This window comes from Microtus pennsylvanicus, chromosome 7, assembly GCF_037038515.1.
Source record: "Microtus pennsylvanicus isolate mMicPen1 chromosome 7, mMicPen1.hap1, whole genome shotgun sequence".
NCBI classification, from domain to species: domain Eukaryota; kingdom Metazoa; phylum Chordata; class Mammalia; order Rodentia; family Cricetidae; genus Microtus; species Microtus pennsylvanicus.
Window position 1 is genome coordinate 12,399,590 of NC_134585.1, and position 22,119 is coordinate 12,421,708.

Here is a 22,119-nt window from a genome sequence, read left to right on the forward strand (position 1 = left end):
GAGGATTCATCCACATGCTTGATTATGCTCTTCCATCTGATGATTGGCAGCAATGGGGCAAGCAAACTGTCATAAATGCACTTAGGTGTAGGTAATGGGTTTCTGTTTGCTTTGTTTTGCGTCAACATCGCTGACATTTATTTCCCATTACGTTGATAAATGCACGCTGATTCTCACCCTCTGCGTGATCATCTGGCTGGACTATGAATCCAGAAGTCTGACTTTTCTTAGCTAAAAGCTAGATATTGCAGAGTACAGTCAGGCAATAAATAAACTCTGCTCTCATTAGGAATACTTTGAATTGTGTATAATGATCAAGAGCGAGGAAAGATTAGTGGATGCAGTGTTTTTAGCGGGAGGGGCTCTGCCTCCATTGTCTTTGTTCTTGTTACTCAGACCCCTGTGGCTTTTCTGTAGCACCCATGAGCCTCATTTGCAAACCTCCCCCCTGATCCTGGGGCTAACACTTACCCATTGATTGTCCAACTGGACAGTAGTTTTTCTGCCAGTACAACTGAAAACTGCAAAGCAGCATACCAAATACAAGAGAAATGTTTCCCTCCCTCTCATAAGCTCCTGTAAACTGCTTAGTGCTTTTTAATATTTTGTTTGAATTCAATAGTAAAATTAAAATGTTTCTTCCAAATGATGTGCATTCTTAAATAAAGGTTACTCCTATCCATGAAAGATAAGTAAATTCCTTTTCAGCGATTTTGTTCTAGTGAAGTCTTGCCACCTTTGGGAAAGGCCTGTAAGAACAGCCTTTCTATAGAGAGAAAATCAAGAAAGAGAACCTGGGTCAGTTTCTATAGCTTATATACACTGGGAAATCATAAATATGGGATGTAAAAGAAAAGAAACAGAGATATCTGAAAAATGTTGAGATCTCAGCTTAATCTAGTTGTAGGTCAAGTGTCATAACAAATTCTGAAATGTTTGGAAACCAGAGAACAGTTTGGCCTAAATAGAGATGTGAGAGCAGAAATATATTCCTTGGGAGTGGAGCTTTTAAGTATATTAATCATGATGCTCTTGGCGAATAAACTATGTAAAATCAGGGTGCATGCAAGACAGGAGAAGTTTCATATCGAGGCATTCTTGGAAGCATTTGAACAATATCATCCAATATCTACCTTTGGAAAGGAGCACAAGGCACGGGATGGAGGTGAGAAGAAATAAGCATCCTCTTCAGACCTATAAGCTGAGTAGGCAACACCAAAAAGAAAGAAAATTCAGAATATGAATTATCCTTTCATAAAGGAAAACAAGGCATTTGGAGGTAAATGTATAATCACAGAAACACTACGAGCTAAGATACAGATTTCTTATCGACAGCTCAATCCAGAGCTAGATAAAACCCGAATATTGAAAGCTCTTAAGAAAAGAGCCTTATCTTAACGTCTCGCAAAATATAAGGAAGAGACACCTGATTCTACATATCCATGACAAAATAAGCCACCTTGGACCCCTTCTTACCACTCTAAGCCTACTAAGTAATCCACCAAAAAATGATTTATAGTGTGCTACACGTAGGATCTAACCCGAGTACGGTGTCAGCCATTCTAATTCAAGATTATGCCCATGCAAACAATGGTAACTACAGAAGAAATCTACCATAGTTTCAACATGTCATTATCACTCTTGTCAGATAATGGTACATTTATAATCAAAACGCATTTTTATTTAATAGAAGCTAATTTTCTTTTAATTACAGAAATTCCATTATTACAAAGTTGCCAATATAGTTTACATCTAATGAAATGCGAATCAGTCAAGTAATACTTGTGGAGAATTTATAGTAACACATTCTTTCTATAAATGCACTATGACAGCGGGTTTCTGCACCCATTTCCCTCCGTCGGTGCATGGGGAAGTACTTAGTCTTGTTCCCACTTGATATGCCATGTTTTGTTGATACTTATGGGAGTCTTGCCCTTTCCTGGACAGAGACAGGGGGAGTGAATGGGGGTTGGGAACAGAGGGTTGATGGGGAATGGGGGAGTGACTGGGAGGAGATGGGGGTTGGGAGCAGAGGGTTGATGGGGAATGGGGGAGTGACTGGGAGGAGATGGGGGTTGGGAGCAGAGGGTTGATGGGGAATGGGGGAGTGACTGGGAGGAGATGGGGGTTGGGAACAGAGGGTTGATGGGGAGTGGGGGGAGTGACTGGGAGGAGATGGGGGATGGGAACAGAGGGTTGATGGAGAATGGGGGAGTGACTGGGAGGAGATGGGGGTTGGGAACAGAGGGTTGATGGGGAATGGGGGAGTGACTGGGAGGAGATGGGGGTTGGGAACAGAGGGTTGATGGGGAATGGGGGGAGTGACTGGGAGGAGATGGGGGATGGGAACAGGGGGTTGATGGGGAATGGGGGAGTGACTGGGAGGAGATGGGGGATGGGAACAGGGGGTTGATGGGGAATGGGGGAGTGACTGGGAGGAGATGGGGGATGGGAACAGGGGGTTGATGGGGAATGGGGGAGTGACTGGGAGGAGATGGGGGTTGGGAGCAGAGGGTTGATGGGGAATGGGGGAGTGACTGGGAGGAGATGGGGGTTGGGAACAGAGGGTTGATGGGGAGTGGGGGGAGTGACTGGGAGGAGAGGGAGGAGGAAGAAACTGTGACTGGGATGTGAAATAAATAAATAATAAATAGATTGAAAAATGTAATGTAAATGACTGATCCTAGGATAAACAGATTTTGAAACAAAACAGTTCAATTTCTTTCAAAAAAAAGTTTGTTTTTCTATATTTTAGCTCTCAGCTATCAATTTTATAAATCTTCATAGTTATGGATACTCACTAATGAATTACCTCACTGTCGGCTTCTGTACATACAGCCTCTCCCCCCCCCACACAAGTGTTATTGCTGTGCAAAAGAATATTATACACACGAAGACATACTTCAACACAAGATTCCTTTCTTCATTTGGGTCAACCTTTGTTGCTAGGTGTTTATATCCAGGCAGAAGAATCGTTACTGAAAGCATGCTAAGCTACTCAAATTAATTTATATTTGTCACAGAGAAGGGCAATACATTTCTAAATGGTTCAAATATACTATGAAGTCATCTGTGATAAAAAGCGGTGGTAACATCGTCCATGTAAGGTAAACATAAGGATACAGTAGGAATGTGTGATTAAATGGTATGATCAGTCAAGTTTAGGTGTTTTGCGGCCCAATACACCTGGGTTATATCTGATTGCCTAATTTAATATTGGTATGTTTCACTTTCTGGTATTCTGCAGCTTTCAGGTTTGGTATCTTTAATTCAGGCTAACGATGCCAAGCTTTATTAATACTATTTTGCTGCTATCATTCAAGTAGGAATATTGTCAATAGATATATATGGAATGTATTGACATGAACAAGTAGTAACTCAGCAAAACATACCCTTTTGATTGTTTATAGAGAATCATTAACTGTCATAATGGTTTGTGCTCTCTTAGTTGGCAGATCCCTTTGGAAGGAACTTCTCCAAGTGTCTTCAATGCTCACTTATTACGAATGACAGAGCAAACTATGGCTTGATGTAACAGTTTATCTGCTTTTCTGATGCAAGGTCTTCCTATGCAGCCCTGGCTGATATGAAAATTGCTCTATTGTCCAATTTTTCTATTAAGGAGTGTACTTTTGAGGGAACTGGAGGCGTATTTCTGATTTTAATATAAAGCAAAGAGTCAAAGTCCATCACTCCCCTGAACCTGTCTGTCACTGGATCTTGTTGTCTTTGCCCTGATTCCCCACCCAGCCTCTGTTCAGTCGCACTATTGGCATCAAAGGCAGCCTCATGTCTGGGGGCGTCTACTTCGTGCTTTTCCTCTTTTCTTTTCTCCTTTATTTATTCTTGTCTCATACAATATATGCAGCCGCACTCCCCCCACTCCTCCCAGTTCCTCCCAGTCACTTTCCGTCTCCCCCAGATACACTGCTTCTTGCTTTTGTTCAGAAATAAGCAGGCTTCCTAGGGCTATCAACTGAACACAGCATGACAAGGTACAATAAGACTGGGCACAAACCCTCACGCGTTTTAATTTAACATCAAAGTTTTACATTCATAGTCTATGTAAGGGAACTATCCAAACACGCTCAGATTCTTAGTCAACTACAGGATGAATCAGTCAAGAGAAAGACAGCACTCCGAAGAAACTGAGACAAGTTGCAAATGGGTCAACTCTGCTGGAAGGTTTGAAGTTGTTTGTTACCTATTTTATTATCGCAATAAACAGATGAGGGATATATTAGACTTGTGGAGGGGGGCAGTGTAGATACTCAGGCATTCACATGAAGGAAACTAAAGTCAACACTTGGTGTCTTCTACCATCTCTTTCTACATTAGTTTTAGAGACAGTCTCTCACTGAAACTCCTAGGATCTCATTGTGTCTCCTACTCCAGCCTGGCAGTATAGGCATGAAAATCAAAGCTGACATTTCAGATGGGTGATGAGGATCACACTCAGACTGTCTTGTCTCGACAGCCAGCACTTGACCTACAAAGCTATCTAGCTGGTCCTAACAATGTGTTTTTGTTTATTCATTTTGTTTTTTTAAAACATACCAGATTCTCTTTTCACTTTCCATATTCCTTAGTATAGCATTGAATATGGAATCATTTGAACATCTAAAATTAGTTGAAAATAACCTAATATGCCAATTACTAAATACAGCTATATAGTATCAATGTACACAGGCATACAGAACTCTATGATAGTAAAATTCATAAAGAAAACAGTAACTATAACTGAAATTATTATTTGGAGTACCTGTAGACATTCCTTAAGATACCATTCCACATAAACAAAAGCTATCTTGTGGCAAGATGTTTTTACAATTTTTTCTTCATTGTATTGATTCAATGCTTGCATGATCAACAAAATGCTGATAACTCAAAATCACAAATGATTACAACTGATTTCATTAGATCCATTCACACATACAGGTATATTCTTCAGGTTTGTTTTTATTTTCAAGGAATCATTAATAGAGTCTAAGTATCAAGTACAGTTTTTTTTTTTCTTTGAAAACTTTCTCCTGCAAAATCTGATCTGGGCTTCAGTGAATTTGATGTTATATTGATTATATTTTCTCACTCAAAGGTATTTTTTATTTTATGGGTTGAAACACATTCAATTTATTCAATTTGAATCTCTGCAAGATCTAGAAGTAATCTGTATACATTTTAGGTATTATCATAAGTATTGTTAAAAATGTCCTTCTTAAGAACTACTACAAAATAGATACACCTTACCTTAGGGATTCACACATGCTCAGAATTATTACAGACATCAATGTTTCTCAGTGAGTCTGTGTAAATCTTCTTATATCTCCATATTTATACTCAGAGCTAGAATTATATCAGAAAATGCAGTTCTAATATTGAAGAAGGTTGTTGAAGCATACCTAATGTTATTACATTTGAAGTAATAACCATCATGCAGTGGCATCTCTTTGCTACTAAATTTTGCCTTTCTAACTGGAAGATTGACTTCTAAAATTAGTAGCCCATAGTCAGCTGAAAAGGGCCGGTTATGAAGAACACGTCCCTGGTGAGAGAAGCCTAAGGCTCAAGATCCACAAGTGAGAAAGAAACAATGAGAACAGGAGCAAGAGTGAGAGAGAACGTATGTAACAGATAGATGGAGATAGAGATGAGGACAGAGGCCAAACAACAGAGAGGCAGACATTCTTGAAGGAGTTAACATAAAAGACTTCATCTTACAATAGAAATCCATACCCAGGCTGAAAAGAAAATTGCCTGCCAAGTCAATACAACTCAAAAGCTATCCACATAACTATGCTGATATTCAACACAGTGTAACTTGGCCACATAATTTAAAGAGGATAAAGAAGGCCATGACACATTAATAAAAGGAATATTCTATCAAGAATATATAATAATTGTAGCTGGGCGATGGTGGCACACGCCTTTAATCCCAGCACTCGGGAGGCAGAGGCAGGCGGATCTCTGTGGGTTCGAGACCAGCCTGGTCTACAAGAGCTAGTTCCAGGGCAGGCTCCAAAGCCACAGTGAAACCCTGTCTTGAAAAACCAAAAAAAAAGAATATATAATAATTGCAAATATATCTGATACAATATTATAAAACCAGCGCTATTGAACATTAAGGCATAGCTGAATCTAGACACAACAGTTGTGGGTAGCTTCAATATTACACTCTCATTACTGAATTCATAAGTTAAATTAAAACCAAACAAAAAAACTGAAGTTAACTTGTCTCATAGATCAAAAGATGTAAGAGATTCCTACAGAATATGATATCCAGTATCTCTACAAAACATATGCCTCCCATTGGACGTAGAATTTTCTCCAAAGTACACCAAATACTAGGGCATAAAGCATGTTCTAACAAATCTAACAAGTAGAAAACACAGGGCAAAAGTTATTTTTACACACTAACTGACCAAAGTAGAAGGCAGTAGCAACAGAAACTGCATCAACTATCCAGATACAGAGTTATTGAACACTATACTTTTGAAAGGTCAGCAGGTCACTAAAAGAACCAGGGAGACTTATAGAAAGTAATCAGATTAAAATAAAAGTAGTATATTAGAACCTTTGCAATAAGCTGGTCATAATTCTGAAAGGGAAATTAGTAGCAAAACTCCCTAATACAAAACCCAAGGATATACTTTAAGGTCATAAACATTGACAAGTCAAACCTGAAATTAGGAAACTCTCAGTTTCTGTCATGTAGACGTTTCCTTTGGGTTGAACATGACCACTGATGTTTTAACCAGATCAGTTGTGACTTCTTCCCTCAGGCATCTCTTCGAGATCCAGTCACATTCTCACAGAGAGGGGACTGGTTCGTGAGCCTCATGTGCATCATGGGAGCTCATGGATTATTCATGAGATTCTGTTAGCAACATATACATTGTCCAGAGGATTTCTTGGTGGTATAACTGTATGTAGTAGAGTCTCTTACTCTGCTCTGAGTCACATTAATAAACCTGTTGCTTCATGGAGGTATATTTGGACACAATCCTTCCTTTTGTCTACCTTGCCCCAGATGGAGTGAAGACTATACAGTTTGCTTTCGTCCTATCCCTGGGATAAGGCGCACCACAGACTTCACTCTCGGGTCTTCCTCAGAGGTATGGACTCCAACAGCATCAACATGCTATTAACCAACGTGATTTTCAAAACAGATTCAGGCAGCCAAAGAAAGCTAAGCAAAGAAATCCTACATGTTGACAAGATGTATAAGCTTTAAATCCAGTTGTATGAAAAGCAAGCTAGGTCTGTCCTTGTGGGATTTACTCTTTGCTTTCTAACAAATTTGATTAGATAGAGAGAGTACCCTCAAGAGTTTCTGGATAAATAAAATGAGAAAATAAAACAATAACATGATGATATTCATAGCACTCTGAAAAAGTAAATAAAATAGACGGGAAATGGGGAATGAAGATCAGAGTAGGTTAGGAGAAAACAGGCACTGGGGTCCAGTAAGAGGTGTGGGGATCAAAAGAAAATATCAGGGGTTTTACTTTAGTTATTAAATAAAAATAGCAGAGCAAACTTGAAATGAATAGAAGGCAAGAGGAGGAAATGACAGGCAGCAGTTTCTACGTCTGGAATTTTATGTACTTGTCTGTTAGTAATAAAGATATGAAAAGGAGAAAATGGGAAAGCCAGGATGAAAAAGACACCATAGATTAGCATTACACTTACATGGGCAAATGGATATGATTGAGTTTTGGAATAAACTTAGAAATGTTACACATATAATTCCAGCTAGCACCTAAAGGCACAAATTAACATTTTCAGAGCATGACACTGAGATGTGTCACAAGTATCAGGGGAAAGAATTAGTATCGGCCAACATATCTAGGGATCTCTACACATAAGACACAAACCTGAATAAAAGGAGTGAAAATAAGAACATGTATTGAAAAATAAAACCTTAAAACAAGATAATAATAAATAAAGGCAACATAAAGAGATGAAAATGGTGCTGACTGACAGGGAGGTAGAGAAACTGGAAGTTTAGGAACAGTCAGGAACATCACGGAATGCAAGTCAAGGCATACCTACAATCTTCTTTAAGTTAGCAGCAATGACCTTTGCCGGTGCTCATATGAGGAGAAGCAAATAAGCCGTGCAGCTGGAAATGATGTCTCAATACAAGTATTGAAACTGCCTTAATAATTTACTGATGGCTCCTTGAGTTCGAAGCTGAATTCAGACTTAGGAATCTGATTCTTAAGTCAGACACAGGGTCAAGGTCCCTTGGCAACCAGTCAATTCTTATCTGAGACTGCTAGGAAAGGCTTTTGTATCCGTGAGACTGACCGTCATCAGGAAGCAACATGGGATGTCCCTAAAATTTCTGCTGATTTTCCCTCCAAGGCAACACAATCTCTTCCAGGGGAATGAGTGGCTTCAAAACCGTCATAACTGAGAACTGACTTGACGAGCAAGATATTTTGTAATAGTTACAATTATCCCCTTGGTTTGTCAATAGCAATAAATCACAAGACACACAATGTTAATATTATTCAAACTTTGTTTCTATTTTGTCTTTCTTTAAATTCTAACCCCATGACTTCCTGGAATGCTGCAAGAAGGGGAGTTGCCTTATAAGCAGTAGAAGAGATTATACCTTCTTCCTGTTAAGCTCTCAGCAATTACAGTCAGCAGTAAACTGAACGGCGCTATAAATGAGTGTGATAGCAAGTGTGTCTGGGTATACACACCTACATGAGTATGCATATGTGCACATATATGGGCATGTACTATGTGGGGGGTATGTGCCTGTGTGCTCGTATAGATGTGTATGTCTTGAGAAATAAATAGGGGACTGAAATGACAAAAATGATATATAATTCACTAACAATAAGTTCCCGTATTCTTAGGTTCAAGCCAAATCTTTTCAAAGAAGCTAGCTATGGTGGCACATACCTTTAATACCTGTTCTTGGGAGACAGAATTAGGTAGATCTCTGTGAGTGTGAGGCTAGCCTGGTCTACAAAGCAGTTTTTCCAATAGCCAAAGCTACATAAAAGAGATACCTTGTCTCTAAACAACAATAAAATGCCATATTTCTTCTATCTTTTTCTACTCCGTCTTCAAGAGTGATATGTCCTGAGTCATAGAGTGAGTGCTATAACTACCCAATCTTTTAAAAGTTTGTATGACAAACACAACTGCAAGGTTATCCTGTGGCTAACATGAAATAATTGTTATATTCTATATCCTCATCTCAGGTTGGAAATTTTAATGCACTAAACACCCAAAATTGAAATATAGCAAAATCAATACCTGATCACCAACTGAGGTCCTCCACCATGTTTTTTTTTTCTTGTCTTGTGACTTCTAACAAGCACTCTTTTTTTTTTTTTTTTTTTTTTTTTATAAAAGTCACTGTTAACTATCTGGCATACAGCAAAATTCTGACTCAGCCTCGTTTAGAGTTAGGAGCGACCACACCTGAGAGCTAGAGGAGCACCTGTGAAAAGCAGCTGGGCGACCTTGCTAAGATTTATCCATCACCCCCACCCACAGAATGTGTATTCACAAATCCACTCACCAGTTCGGAACTGCAAGCTTAACAAATAATAAATATCTGGTAAATGAACATGGATTTGTCCTGGATATTATTTCTAAGAGGAGAGAGGAAGAGGAAGCTGAAATGCATTTTTTTGTGTTTTAATATGAAATATAGCAGTAATGAAGTTTGCTTCTTCCTGTCTTGTGTCCTACGTAGAAAATCATCAATAGACACTGGTAGTTTGATAAAAATATATCCAGCACAAAACAACAAGACAGGCACAGCTAAAAACCAAATCAAAAGAGAGCAGCAGCAACAAAACAGGTACTCAGAAAATTCCTCTGCTTTGCCTCCAAATTCCTTCCCTTGTCTTCACTACTGACCTTTTGCAGAATTTCCACAGAGCAGGGAGAACCATCCTACAGAGTGAGTCAGAAAGCCTTGATTTTCCCATGTTGTCATAGCTCCATTCCTTTACATTGTTCTTCTTAAAACCGATAAACTGTGATGCACAAGAGCAAATGCATAACACTTCTTTGAAAACTAGGAAGAAGGTTGGTAGGCTTGGGAACCAATGACGTAAACAACAATATCTTGGATTTTATTGGATTCCCTTGGATTTTTTTAATGTCTCCATATGGACTAGATAATAGGGCCAGTAGGAAACCCTCTAAGAAAAAATATATATACCTTAGGGCATCTTTGCAAACACAGAGATTTGGTTAACATGTAAATCTTCTGCAACGAACACTAGGAGAGTAATTGTAACCATCATTCTACCAACCCCAGACACAGAATCACAAAGATTAGGTAGGAAGTTGTCTTTCTACCTCCTAAACGTATCCCTTTTAGAGGGGAACCAGTATTAATCATTTAACTTTTGTGAGGTTATACGATGATGCTTCCCATGTGCCCACAGGATGTGAGGTGTCCAGATAGTTTAGTCAGCATTATTCATTTGTGGCCATCCATTAGTGCATCTGTGGGGACATTTCAGGATGTAACGCAGATTGCTCACTTCCATGTGCACATTCCTCACCCAATTTATTGAAAGCCTGAATGGAACAGATTGGGGAAAGAACAAATCTCTCTCTAGGCTTATTTTTAAGCTGGGAAATGGGTTTCCGGCATTCATATGTGGACGTGGACCAAAATATACCATCCACTTTTCTGAATCTCTAACTTGAAAATTATAGGTCTTGGAAATTTCAGCATTTATATATGACGTGTATTTATCTCTATCTATGATTTATAGTTCATCATACATCTGTTCATCATCCATTTATCCATCTATCACCTCATTTATACCTTCTATCACCCATCAACTATCAACTACCTGTCTACGTATTTATACATCTATTCATCTATAACCATATTCACTTTTGTCTTTGGGGGAATTATTTGTTAGTATAGCAGTGTTTGTTTATTGAATGTAGACAGTCTAGAAACACCATCCATTTAGCATCAAAATCAAAGCATTCACTGAACCTTAAATGTCACCCAAAAATATTTTTGTGAGGTTATTCACCAAACATGCCAAGTGAGCCTTCACCCCAGTCCTATAAAACATAGAGTAGAACAGGCAGGCTTAGGCTAAGCTTGACATCCATTGACTACATGGCTTTATGTCTCCATTAATGGCCAGATAATCAGTGTGAGAAGAACTCAATTCAGTTGAATGTCTCCTTCATCTGGAAATAAGTTATGCGGTGAGATAAGCCTCACTTATTCTCTGGTGTTGGAGAATTCAAGAATTCTAGTCCCAACCCATCCTGTGGTAGACAAGTCACTTCAACTAGTGTTCCACTGTCTCCTCCCAGGGGCTGCAGTTCTAGTGGAAAACTGAACTCAGATTCTCAGTCAGGGTCAATGATCTGGTATTCAATCTAAGTCTGTGTGTTCATGTTACTAAAAGAATAGCTGCTACTTCAAAAATGGAATTTATTTATTTCTGAAGATGAGGAAAATATTTAAAGCATAGATGGAATGCCTCACGCAAAAAATAATAAATTAGGTGTTTAAAAAAGGAACCGAAAAGGTCTGTTGGTATGGAAATTAGCAAAACCATGTTGTATAATGATGGTACTTTAAGATAAACATGATCTAAGTTTTATACTATCACTGTGTTTGGAAATAGGATTAAGTTGAAAAAGGCAGAGATAGCATAGAGAACAATGGATACTTAGTGTTTTCATTAAATCAAGTAAGACACTAGGAAGATAGACAGACAGACAGACAATGGGTGGATGGATAGATAGCTAGCTTATATAGAGATAAATGAGGGATAGATAGATGATAGATATAGATAGATAGATAGATAGATAGATAGATAGATAGATAGATAGATAGATAGATAGATAGATATAGATGATGGATTGATAGAAGTTACACAGATGAACAAATGTCTATATATGAAAGTTAAGAGGAAAGGGGCTGGAGAAACATCTCATATGGTAAGATAGTTTGCTACTGTTGAAATGGAGTTTATTCTTAGCACCCAAGTTGTGCAGTTAACAACCACCTGTAACTCCAGGTTTACAGGGTCTGGCACCCCCTTCTGACTTCTGAGTATTAACATACGTATACACACAGATGAACAGACATATATACCTAAACACTTGTGTGTGTGTGCACGCACACACAAAGTAAAGAGAAAATAAATCAATACCTAAATGGGACCAGCTTCCTATGTATGTACTGTGTTCTATAAGCCTTAAGACATCTTAGTACCCCCTGAAGCTCACAGTGTCAGTGTCTCCCACTGATGCTACTATCATTTTAAATGTTATTTTGTGATGTGATGAAGTATAATATCTGATACTTTGTTGAACTTCATCCTGGTACTAACTGTGACCATTAAATCCACATACGAATGCATGTAACATATTCAGAATCCAATATGTTTTGAATGAATATTTACCAGTAAATCTTGGGACAATGCCTAGAAATTTTGCTATTTTTCCAAAATAGATAATCAAATCCTACAATTTCAAGAGAACCTGCATTCATGTTTGAAGTATCTGACAGAATGCAAAGTTGTTTCATACAGTGACACCACATATTGGATGTAGAGATTTTCAGATATGAAATCAGTCACGAGGGGCAAGCTGGTTGACATCACTTCCCTTGCAGATGCCAAGTGACTGACACTCCCGAAGCTCTCTGCACAGCTCCTGACATAGAGTGGACACTCAATACATTATCTTTTACATTAGGCAAACATCTAGTACACACCAAAGAAGTCAAGAAAAATTATTCAACCAAACCCTTGCGACTATCCTCAGAGTCTCTTCTAATGTGTTCCTGGCTACATGAGAAACGATTTGTTTAGTGTCAAAAGCTCAGTACTGAAACATCTAAGATTTTAAGTTCATAAAAACAAAACCACATTTTAGAAAAGGAGCCTATTATTTTCTACGTAGAGCCTAAACCGCTTTGATTCTTGCAATGTGTACATTTTCATTCATTAGCCAGACATAGGCTTTATTTTCTCCCACATCTCCTTCAAATTCAAAATATGCACTTGTTTTATTTTCTCAGTTACAAACACCTTCTGACTCTTTGCGTACATCTATTTTAATTGCCATCAGTCCTTTTTCATTCTTGTTACTACAAAAATAAACCATTTTCCAAATTCCTATATCATTTCTTGCGTAATAACACATGTTCATAAGCAAACCCACTATAATGCCAATTGCATTTTTAATAAGTGGGCTGGACCACAGGGAGACACCTGCTCCAATGCTTTTGTGCATTAACAGAACATCATCTGAAACCCGAAAGGAGGAAGCAGACTGCCATACTGCAGTATTTTCTATTAAACCCCAACACTGCATTTTAGCCTTGAAAACAATATTCAGAGCAAATGAATGTTCATTTATTAGATATTTCAGTGGACTTGCAAATACACTTTCTGTAAGTCCCAAATTAAAGTCTCAAAGAAATAACAAGAGGTCATCAATCACACCCAAGTTTATAAGTGAAGTTAAGTAGTTTATCAATACTAAATGCTGTATGGTAGTGTAGACAGAATGAGGAGGAAGTGAAGGATTTGGCTTTATCTCTGATTTCTATGCTTCTGCTTTTATGAATTTATCCTAGAGGACGGTGATGGTGAAGATGGAGGTGATGATAATTAAGATAATAGTTGTTCTGGTAGTGATGACAAGGATGATAGTGATGATGGTGATAATGCCCCATAACAGTCTCTACTTGTGGGGACCATTCTGGGCTCCAGGCCATTGCTCAAATGGATTGCATGGGTGAGGTTCTATATACTTTCTATGCCTCTTTGCAAATATAAAGTAGTGTTTGCAAAAGTCACACAACTCACATATTGCTGCCAGGTCCTGGAGCATAAATCAAATTCTGTTGCTTCTGGATCACATTACCTCCCATACAATCCCTCCCCATGATTGCACTTATGGAAATAAGAAGACTCTTTCATGCACCCCTCACCTATTCCCACTGTACCGCATCCACCATCCTTCACACAGAATTTTCTCCTTCTCTCTCTTGCTTTCTTCTACCTCAGTCTCCCACTCCTTGGTCTCTCCCTCCTTCCCCAAGCACGGTGTTATGTTATGTTGTGATTTGTTTCAGAAATGGACTCCATAGATAGCCTAGGCTAGCTTTGACTCAAGGTCATTTGTTTCTACTATCCGAGTTCTGTGATTTAGAGCTACAAAGACCAATTCAGCATGCTGGGACTTTGTTTTGTTTTCTGTTACTCATTCTGTGCTCCCTTTCGCTGTCCATCAGCTTCTGTGTGTGCATCTCTGTCCAGGTGTTTGCATCCCTCCATTTTCAGCCTCCCTCCACACAATGTTTAATCTCCTGTCACAATGGATGTCAATCTTTCTACACTCTGCCTTTCAGCCTACTCTTTATGCTGTCTCTGACCTTTCTGTACTATCCCCTTCCCTCCATTTCATTTGTGAGTACCTTGGTGTCTCCTCATGTCCCTGTCAGTTTTTGAGACATTTCTGTGATGGTTTGTCCCTCGGCTGAAATGTTGGGTTTAAAAGTAACAGAAACTCTCATCCAGTTTCAAAGACCCTTCTCTGGATTCAGTGATAGATGCAAAGTTGAAGAAAACAGTCCATGAAGTGAGAAAGCAAAAAGGAAGTCACTGTCCTTGGATAAACAGTTTGCGTCCCTATAAGGATTCAGTGGCGCGGAATCAGAAAAGGCCCATTCTGACAAGTCTGTGAAGACACAGTGCAGGCATTCACTAGCAGGGCCCAGTTGAATGATAAACTTCATCCCTCGGCACTGTCCTCCCCCACTCAGGAAACAGTGCTTAATTCTGCCTGAGCCCGCCCTTTCACTGGCCATGGGAATGAGTGTCCTTGCGAAGTGGTAGGAGCCCTGCACCTGCCGTGGCCTGAGAATGCTTACTCTCCAAAAACCACACAGAAGTTACACCTCCTGTCAATCCCTTGCCCATCGAGAAACACAATAAACAAGCTTTGAATTTTCCATTTAGCAACGTGAAGGAGAGTCGTGCTTTATTTTCTGTAGTTTCCTTAAATAATGACTACTTGTGTCTTTTGCATTTGTGGGATCAGTAGCCGTGGTCTTGTGTTTATGGCCGAACACACCTTTCAAATGGCTTGCGAGAAAAGAGAAAATCTTTCCATTTGTCCGCTCAAGTAGAAACTTATCTTAGAGTAGACGTTCTGTTGCTGTTATTGACACACACACCTGTGCACACGTATCTCATCAGTGAACACAAGACCATTAAAAACCACTGGGTTTTAGATCATTTCACAGTGACAACCCAGACTTCCCACTTAACATCCTGGCTGATGACAGTCCTGAAAGCTGAACTGTAAATGACGATACTTGAAGGACAACACATAAGGTGTGTGCTGAAGTTCCCAGGAAACAACTATTGTCCTTGGAACACAATCGGAAGCTTGCTTGTTTCTTATATAAATAGGACTTTTTTGTGTGTACATATGTTTGCATGTATACACTATAAACTAGCATGCCTTTTGTGGTCAGGTGTATGTCTATCTGTTTGGATGTGTTTGGGCACACATGTGAGTACATGCTTGTGTGTCTCTCTGTGTGTGATCACCTAGCACAATAGTTTAGAACTTATTTTCAGACTGAGACCAACTAACATTCACCTTTACCATCACCCAGTTCTGTTACTTCAGATAACACATTATCGGGGATGCAGACACAAGACAAGGCTCCTGCTCACCTTCAAGACCAACCCAAGGAAGGAGGAGCTACATTTTCATTTCTTTCTATATTCACTTCTCTTGTTGCCACTCCAATCTTAGTGACCCTAGGATTGAATTTAAGTGAAGATTTCTTCTTAGCTCAGTTCGAGGTGTTTGAACCTGCAACTTTGGGAGAATATAATCCTGCTACAATTGTTCAGAGTCACTCTTCTTTCTCAAGATCCACCAAGGATCCCGACGCGTTCCCGCAGTTCTTTTCAATACTTTGCATGAAGCTCAGCATCACAGGAGCAGGAAGACAATACCCAAAGCCCCACAAAGCATCTTCAGTTGTCAGTCCTATCTGTACCCTTATAAAGTGACAGCATGCACAAAGTTGCTGCTGCAAAGCAGCTTGTATTACCCATATGCAAGCTTTAGTAGCAAATGTGGAAAGTAGATTATGGATAGTTACTTTAAACTGCAATGATAATTCCAATGTTATAATTCTACACTATCATTTTATCTGTAAAAGCCACCAGGATGTTGTCACACAATGTTTCTGGCAAATGGAGGATCCTAGGAGGAGGAATAACTCCTTAGGAAAATTAAAACAAACAAACAAACAAAAAACAACAACAATATGAAATCAATAAATATGAAATCATAAAGTGGAATCTTTAGACAATATACATAACCTCCTCCTTAAGATGCAATGTGAGCTCCTAAAAGATGGCTCAGCAGGTAAAGGCACTTAGAGCCAAGACTGATACCATGAGTTACATACCTACCCTCTCCTAAAACCTCCTGAAATGCAAGGTATTCCATAGAAGGGGCGTGTCTGCTAACATATGCACAAACATCAAACATCAACACAAATAAAATATGAATTTAAAAAGAGATGCAATCTTTTGTTTAGATCATTATTGCTGGTGACTTAAATGCTCAAAACCATGCAGCTCCATTCAGTGTTAGGGAGGTATTAACGTGTAAATGTCTTTTAACTATATTTTAGACACAAGGGGCTTCTGTGTTTCAAATAATGTTGGGTTAAGTACTGGTTCATTAGAGGGCTCTGTTGTCCTGTACACTGTGAATTCCAGAATAATAGGCTCTGCTAGAATCATGCCTTCACTTTTACAATACAGGGCAGCAGATCCTCAGACCTGATAAATTGGTCATATCTGGGCTTTTTCAATTTTACTTTCATAAAACAGTCTCGTTCTTGGTTGTGAAGTAAAAGTTCTGATGATCTGGCAGCAGCAGAAAGGAATAATGAATAAACCAACACAGCCTGGAACTTCTGACAATGCCAGTGAAGGCAGAAGTTTGCTTGCCTGCTTGCTCGCAAAAACTGGATGAATGATAGACAATTTTAATGTGGAAATATTGGGAAGCGCAACGTGTTTACCTTTCAACTCACCTTAAATGTAAAAGCACAGATGCTTTGTGCAACAGATTTTATAATTCCCATGCTCACTGATCCCATCACTTATTCAGCAACATATCATCAGCTTAAGAATGTCTCACGAAGATTTTATTGAAATCTCTTTATAAGCAGTGGTCACAGCCGCTCCATCATTTCCTACAGGGCAGCTCCTAAGTGAGCCTCATACTCAGACCTGCTCATGGCCCTTGGCTGTTAGTGCTTAGGGGTAACTTCTGTGTTAGGGATCAGCATGGCTCCTTGAGCACCCGCTGAGGGTTGAGGAGGTCATCTCTCAGGGGAACTGAGCACCCATTCAACTGTGCCCTTTTCTCATAGGAGAAGGAGCCCAGAGGCAGAGGCATCGAGTTGCTGAAACCTGAAGACTTCTCGGGGGCAGATAAACTGTGGCTCAGACTCAGCCACAGATGAACAAAATAAAGGGACATAGAGTAGAGGCAACTTGCAGAGAAAAATCAACATCTTTATCAAAAGCCTGCCCATAGACCAAACAAACTAGGGGTAACATTCTATGCTTATAATATGCCTTACAAACAAACAAAAACAAAAAACCTTAATTCTTTCTCTAAAGTTAAGTAACACCACGACTTAGGCATCCGGTTTCTATTCTTGACAACCGGCCCTTCTCTGTATGCACAACTGGAGTTAACTCCACAGAATATACTGCATTCTAGTGAACCTGGGGTCTGCAGGTCGGCGCTATAATTACACAGACGGCTCTGTGTTCAGGAGACACACACTTCAAAGTCTCAAGAGACGGAGCTGAGGCTAGTGGCTTGGGGTCCATTTCCCCAACCAAAACACACCAGTAAAGTAGAAACGCTCCAGAGACCACTTAGGACTACTTCTGTATAACCAGGAAAGCTTCAGCATAGACCTAAGCCCTACAAGTCTTCTGTTCCCAAACACTGTCCAAAAGTAACATGTTTTCCAGCGCACTAAAGAGGCAATAGTAACATAGTAGATCCACAATACAACAGAACAGCAGGCAGTCCAAAATTGCTCACTGTACACTAGATCAGGTCTCTTACAAAGTAATACCCCAGCAACTTCACACATAAAAGGAAACACTGGTATTTGTGTACATAAAACACAGCATGCCAGATTTTATACTTTCAGGGGTAGAAAAGTAGAGAAAGTGATTTGGGCTTTTTTTTTTTTAAGCTAAGTGAAACAGTTATAATTCAAAAGCATTTTTATTACACTCAATTCTGAACACAAAAATCATAAGACTACTCAGTCCTCAGGAAGTAAAAGCAACACACAGTTCCCAGAAAGTAAGTCCTTGGCCACCACTCCTGAACGCACTCAACAAACGTGAGAGAGAGTGAGGTCACGACACAGAAACATCCCGTCCCAAAGAGTTTGCCTTGTTCTACTGAGCTCACTACGATCTTAAAAGGCTGTGAGGAAGATAGGACCCAAGAACTTACTTGCCATTTAAAGTTTCCTCTTCAGTCAAGGCGAGCTCATGCAGTGAGTACCGGTGCCAAGATCTCTCCCGCACATCTTTTTACAAACCACCAGCGTTGGCTCCCTCACTACTCTCAAGATGATTCATTCACAAATTATGCTCCTGTTTCTGATGAAGCATTAATATCCACGCTGGTCTCATCACACACATAGACAAAGTGTTACTGGAGATGAATAAAACATAATAAGACAGAATCCCTTAACGTATTACCGGAGGAGGCACCCCAGCCTCCCTCTCCATGTTTGGAGGAGCATGCCAACTGCCTCAGGTACGAGGAGAAACTAACTCCAAGCTGCTAGCGGGGATCTGCATGCCCTCTATCTGTGGCTATTAGCTCAGCACGTTGATCAGCTGGCTGAAAAGCAGCAGCAATTAGCTCTCCTGATCCTCTAGGCTTACACAGGCGACAGTTGGATGTGCTCAGCCAGGAGGAGGCTGCTGAATGCTTCGCACCAATTAGTAGCAGGTGCTACGGCCCCAAAGACAAATCGACATCCCACTGTCCGTGCTGCTGTGGGCTGTATTATGCAGCGTCCTCTTAGCCTGTCTGGTGGGTCTTTGCTCTTTTGTGTGGTTGTTTGTACCGTTTCAATTAAACAGGATTAAGAAGTTCAGCGCTTGTGTTCGGTGACAATATTATTGACCAGGCGAAAATAATGTCTTTAGCTCTGTTTACCATCGCCCCCACTTTCTCTCTGACTTCTCTTTCCTATTCTACACAATCCTCTCCTTGAATACAACTTCTGAAACCAACATTTTTCACATCTGCAGTCCACTGTGGTTGCGGGGGGAGGGGAGGGGGGGCGGGGAACAACAACAACAAAACAAAAACGTATGCGTTCATCCGGAGACAAAAGTAAACATTGAAGGTTTTTATAATCCTGCATGTCTCACAAAAGGGTGCTATGATGAAGCTTACCCTGACGTTGGGTGTATATATAGCACCTCCGCACTAATGTTTAGACTTGTCTAAACTAACAAAAGTTAGCTATGCTGAGCTCTAACCAGAGTCTCATTTTGAACAAACACATCTATGTTGCAAAGTACTTATTCAAGTCAAATTAAATTTTACCACTCCATTTCAGGAGACAGACTAGTGGGCAGAGTAAAGGCAAAATCCTAATACCGCAATCCCAGCCCTGTAAACCCCCCACCCCTCCCCCATGCTCTGAAAGCCCTCCATTCCCCTGGCTCCCCAAGTGGATTCTGGCATACTCTCTTGGTCTGTGACCGGTGCTCCACCTGGAGAAAGGAGACATTTGTTCACCACAACCCCAGAAAAAGAAGGATCTAATAGATATTAACAAAGACAGAAGACTCACCCAACTCAACTGTCATATATGAGGATTACACACATTAAGAGCTTTGGGAAAGCAACTGCTTTCATAAGAACAACGAACTATAATTTTGTATTAATGACAAAGTCACCCCCAATTCCTGGTAAAATTCAATTATAACTTGCACGACACATCAGATAATCAGCCATAACACATACACACACACACAAACACACACACACACATTTTCCATCTCTTCCTTGTCTTCTATGTGAAATTAGATCATCAATAGGATGTTTCCTGAAATAGCTGATTTTCCTTTTTTTTTCCATGAAAAGGAAATGATCAAATCTCTGTGTTTGAATACCAGCAAAAACATTTTTTTTAAAATTAGCAGTTAATAAACTATAATATTAAGCAGAATTTAAAAGTAAATTTTATATAAACACTTTAAAAGCAGGCCAGAAAAGGGAAGACAGTGTCTGAAAAAATTTAAAAAACATATTAATGTAGAAGGTGCCTAGTCTGGTAATAATTTCTGTTAAACAAACAGTATAGACTATTCCAGACTTTATAGTCTCCTTCTTTCTCCATCTCGCCCTCTTCTTAAAGCTCAGTTGAAGTCAACTCTGTATACTCTTAAAGGATCATGCTTTCATTTCTTCAACAAATCTGTAATTTAATTAACATAAGTATTTCACAACACACCTATGAGAATATATAGCATAAGCACTTTTACTTTTAATTAGTTTTTAATAACACCTATTTTGGTATTTATTTTTTTGCTATGGTTTTAATTACATTTATCCATGTGCCTGTTTATTTACTCAATGTGTGTATGTTTGTACCAATGTGCATGTCTGTGTACGGAGGTCAAAAGACAACTTACTGGTGTCTGTTCAATTGTTCCAACAGTGTTAATCTTGGATATCCTACCCTTGGTCTTCAAGCAAGTACCTTTACCCATAAGACATCTCACAGGTCTGGATGTTGAGTTTCTCACTATAGTGACTGTATGGCATCTTAGTTTAACACAGGTAAAATTTCAAACCCCACCTTACTATCTTAAACAGTGTTTTGGGTTGAGAGAAACTTACTCAACATGGTAGCCTGCAAGCTTTGTGTCTGTCTGAGGCCCTGTATATCCAAATAAAGAGGGATTATTGCTTTTCATGATAGACATACTTGCCATGAAGAATCCTCACTAATGTGAAGACTTTTTCTAGATGTCCCAGATATATAATAGCTGAGGTACATCACCCTTAGCAGATGGTCTGTTTTATAAAATGCAATACTTACTCTGGCTGGCAAAGAGTCTGATTTGAAGGCATTGCAGACCATTACAAATGCAAAACATAAGGATTATCTTATTTAAGAAGATATAGTATGTGACATGTTTTGGGAAAAATTAAATATTAAAAATCTTTAAATGTGTAAATATTAAATTAAGATTTCATTGATTTCTGTTGGCAGTCACATGTCTGCAGCTAAAATAAATCATTGGATATGAGACAACTTGACAACAGGGAAATTACATTTGAAAATTTAAGTTATAAATGAACTGCCAAACTTTTAAATTTGAAGAAAAATAGCATACACCTTGTGTCTAGAAGGGCATCCTGTCAGATATATATGCACAGATACACAGACATTGCAGTACCACAGAGTCTACTAACTTAGCAATTTTTTTTTTGATTTTTCGAGACAGGGTTTCTCCGTAGCTTTTGGTTCCTGTCCTGGAACTAGCTCTTGTAGACCAGGCTGGCCTCAAACTGACAGAGATCCGCCTGCCTCTGCCTACCGAGCACTGGGATTAAAGGCGTGCGCCACCACCGCCCAGCTCTAACTTAGCAATTTTAACTGTGAACTCAACATTCTCCCCGCCTCCACTCTCAACCATTCCTGGGACATCCTCTATCACCGAGCTACAGCCCTACCCCTGCCCCATTTTCCTGTTTTTTGCTCTCTAAACGTTATATCTTTTGACATCTCTTATCACATTCCTATCCTAAAGCAGCATTTGTATACTCTTAACAATTAATTTTACTTTGTCTGTTGGTACACAATATATGTTACATTTATCCTAAAATTTCATAAGTTCTTATAATTGCATTTTGTGAGATTTTATTTATAGAAATATGCTGGTCATGTTTTATATTTTCCAGAGCCCTGAAACTCAAAATGAGTCTTCTGCATTCATGTCAAAAATTACTCCCTTCCGTGTAAACTGTGTCCCC

The 22,119-nt window shown here is 39.4% G+C and overlaps 1 protein-coding gene across 5 annotated transcripts in view; it reads right to left on the reverse strand.

The window, feature by feature from the left end:
- Pcdh15 (protocadherin related 15) overlaps positions 1-18,916 on the reverse strand; it is a 595,973-nt gene extending 577,057 nt beyond the window's left edge. For 2 of the 5 annotated variants that reach the window (XM_075979991.1, XM_075979994.1), the window contains exon 1: positions 18,565-18,916. The gene's annotated coding sequence lies outside the window, so the exon portion shown is untranslated. Of the gene's footprint in view, positions 1-6,677; positions 6,758-8,048; positions 8,142-18,564 lie in introns of those variants that run through there. The other 3 variants (XM_075979989.1, XM_075979993.1, XM_075979992.1) reach the window with 2 other exon arrangements.
- Positions 18,917-22,119: the final 3,203 nt, after the last annotated feature.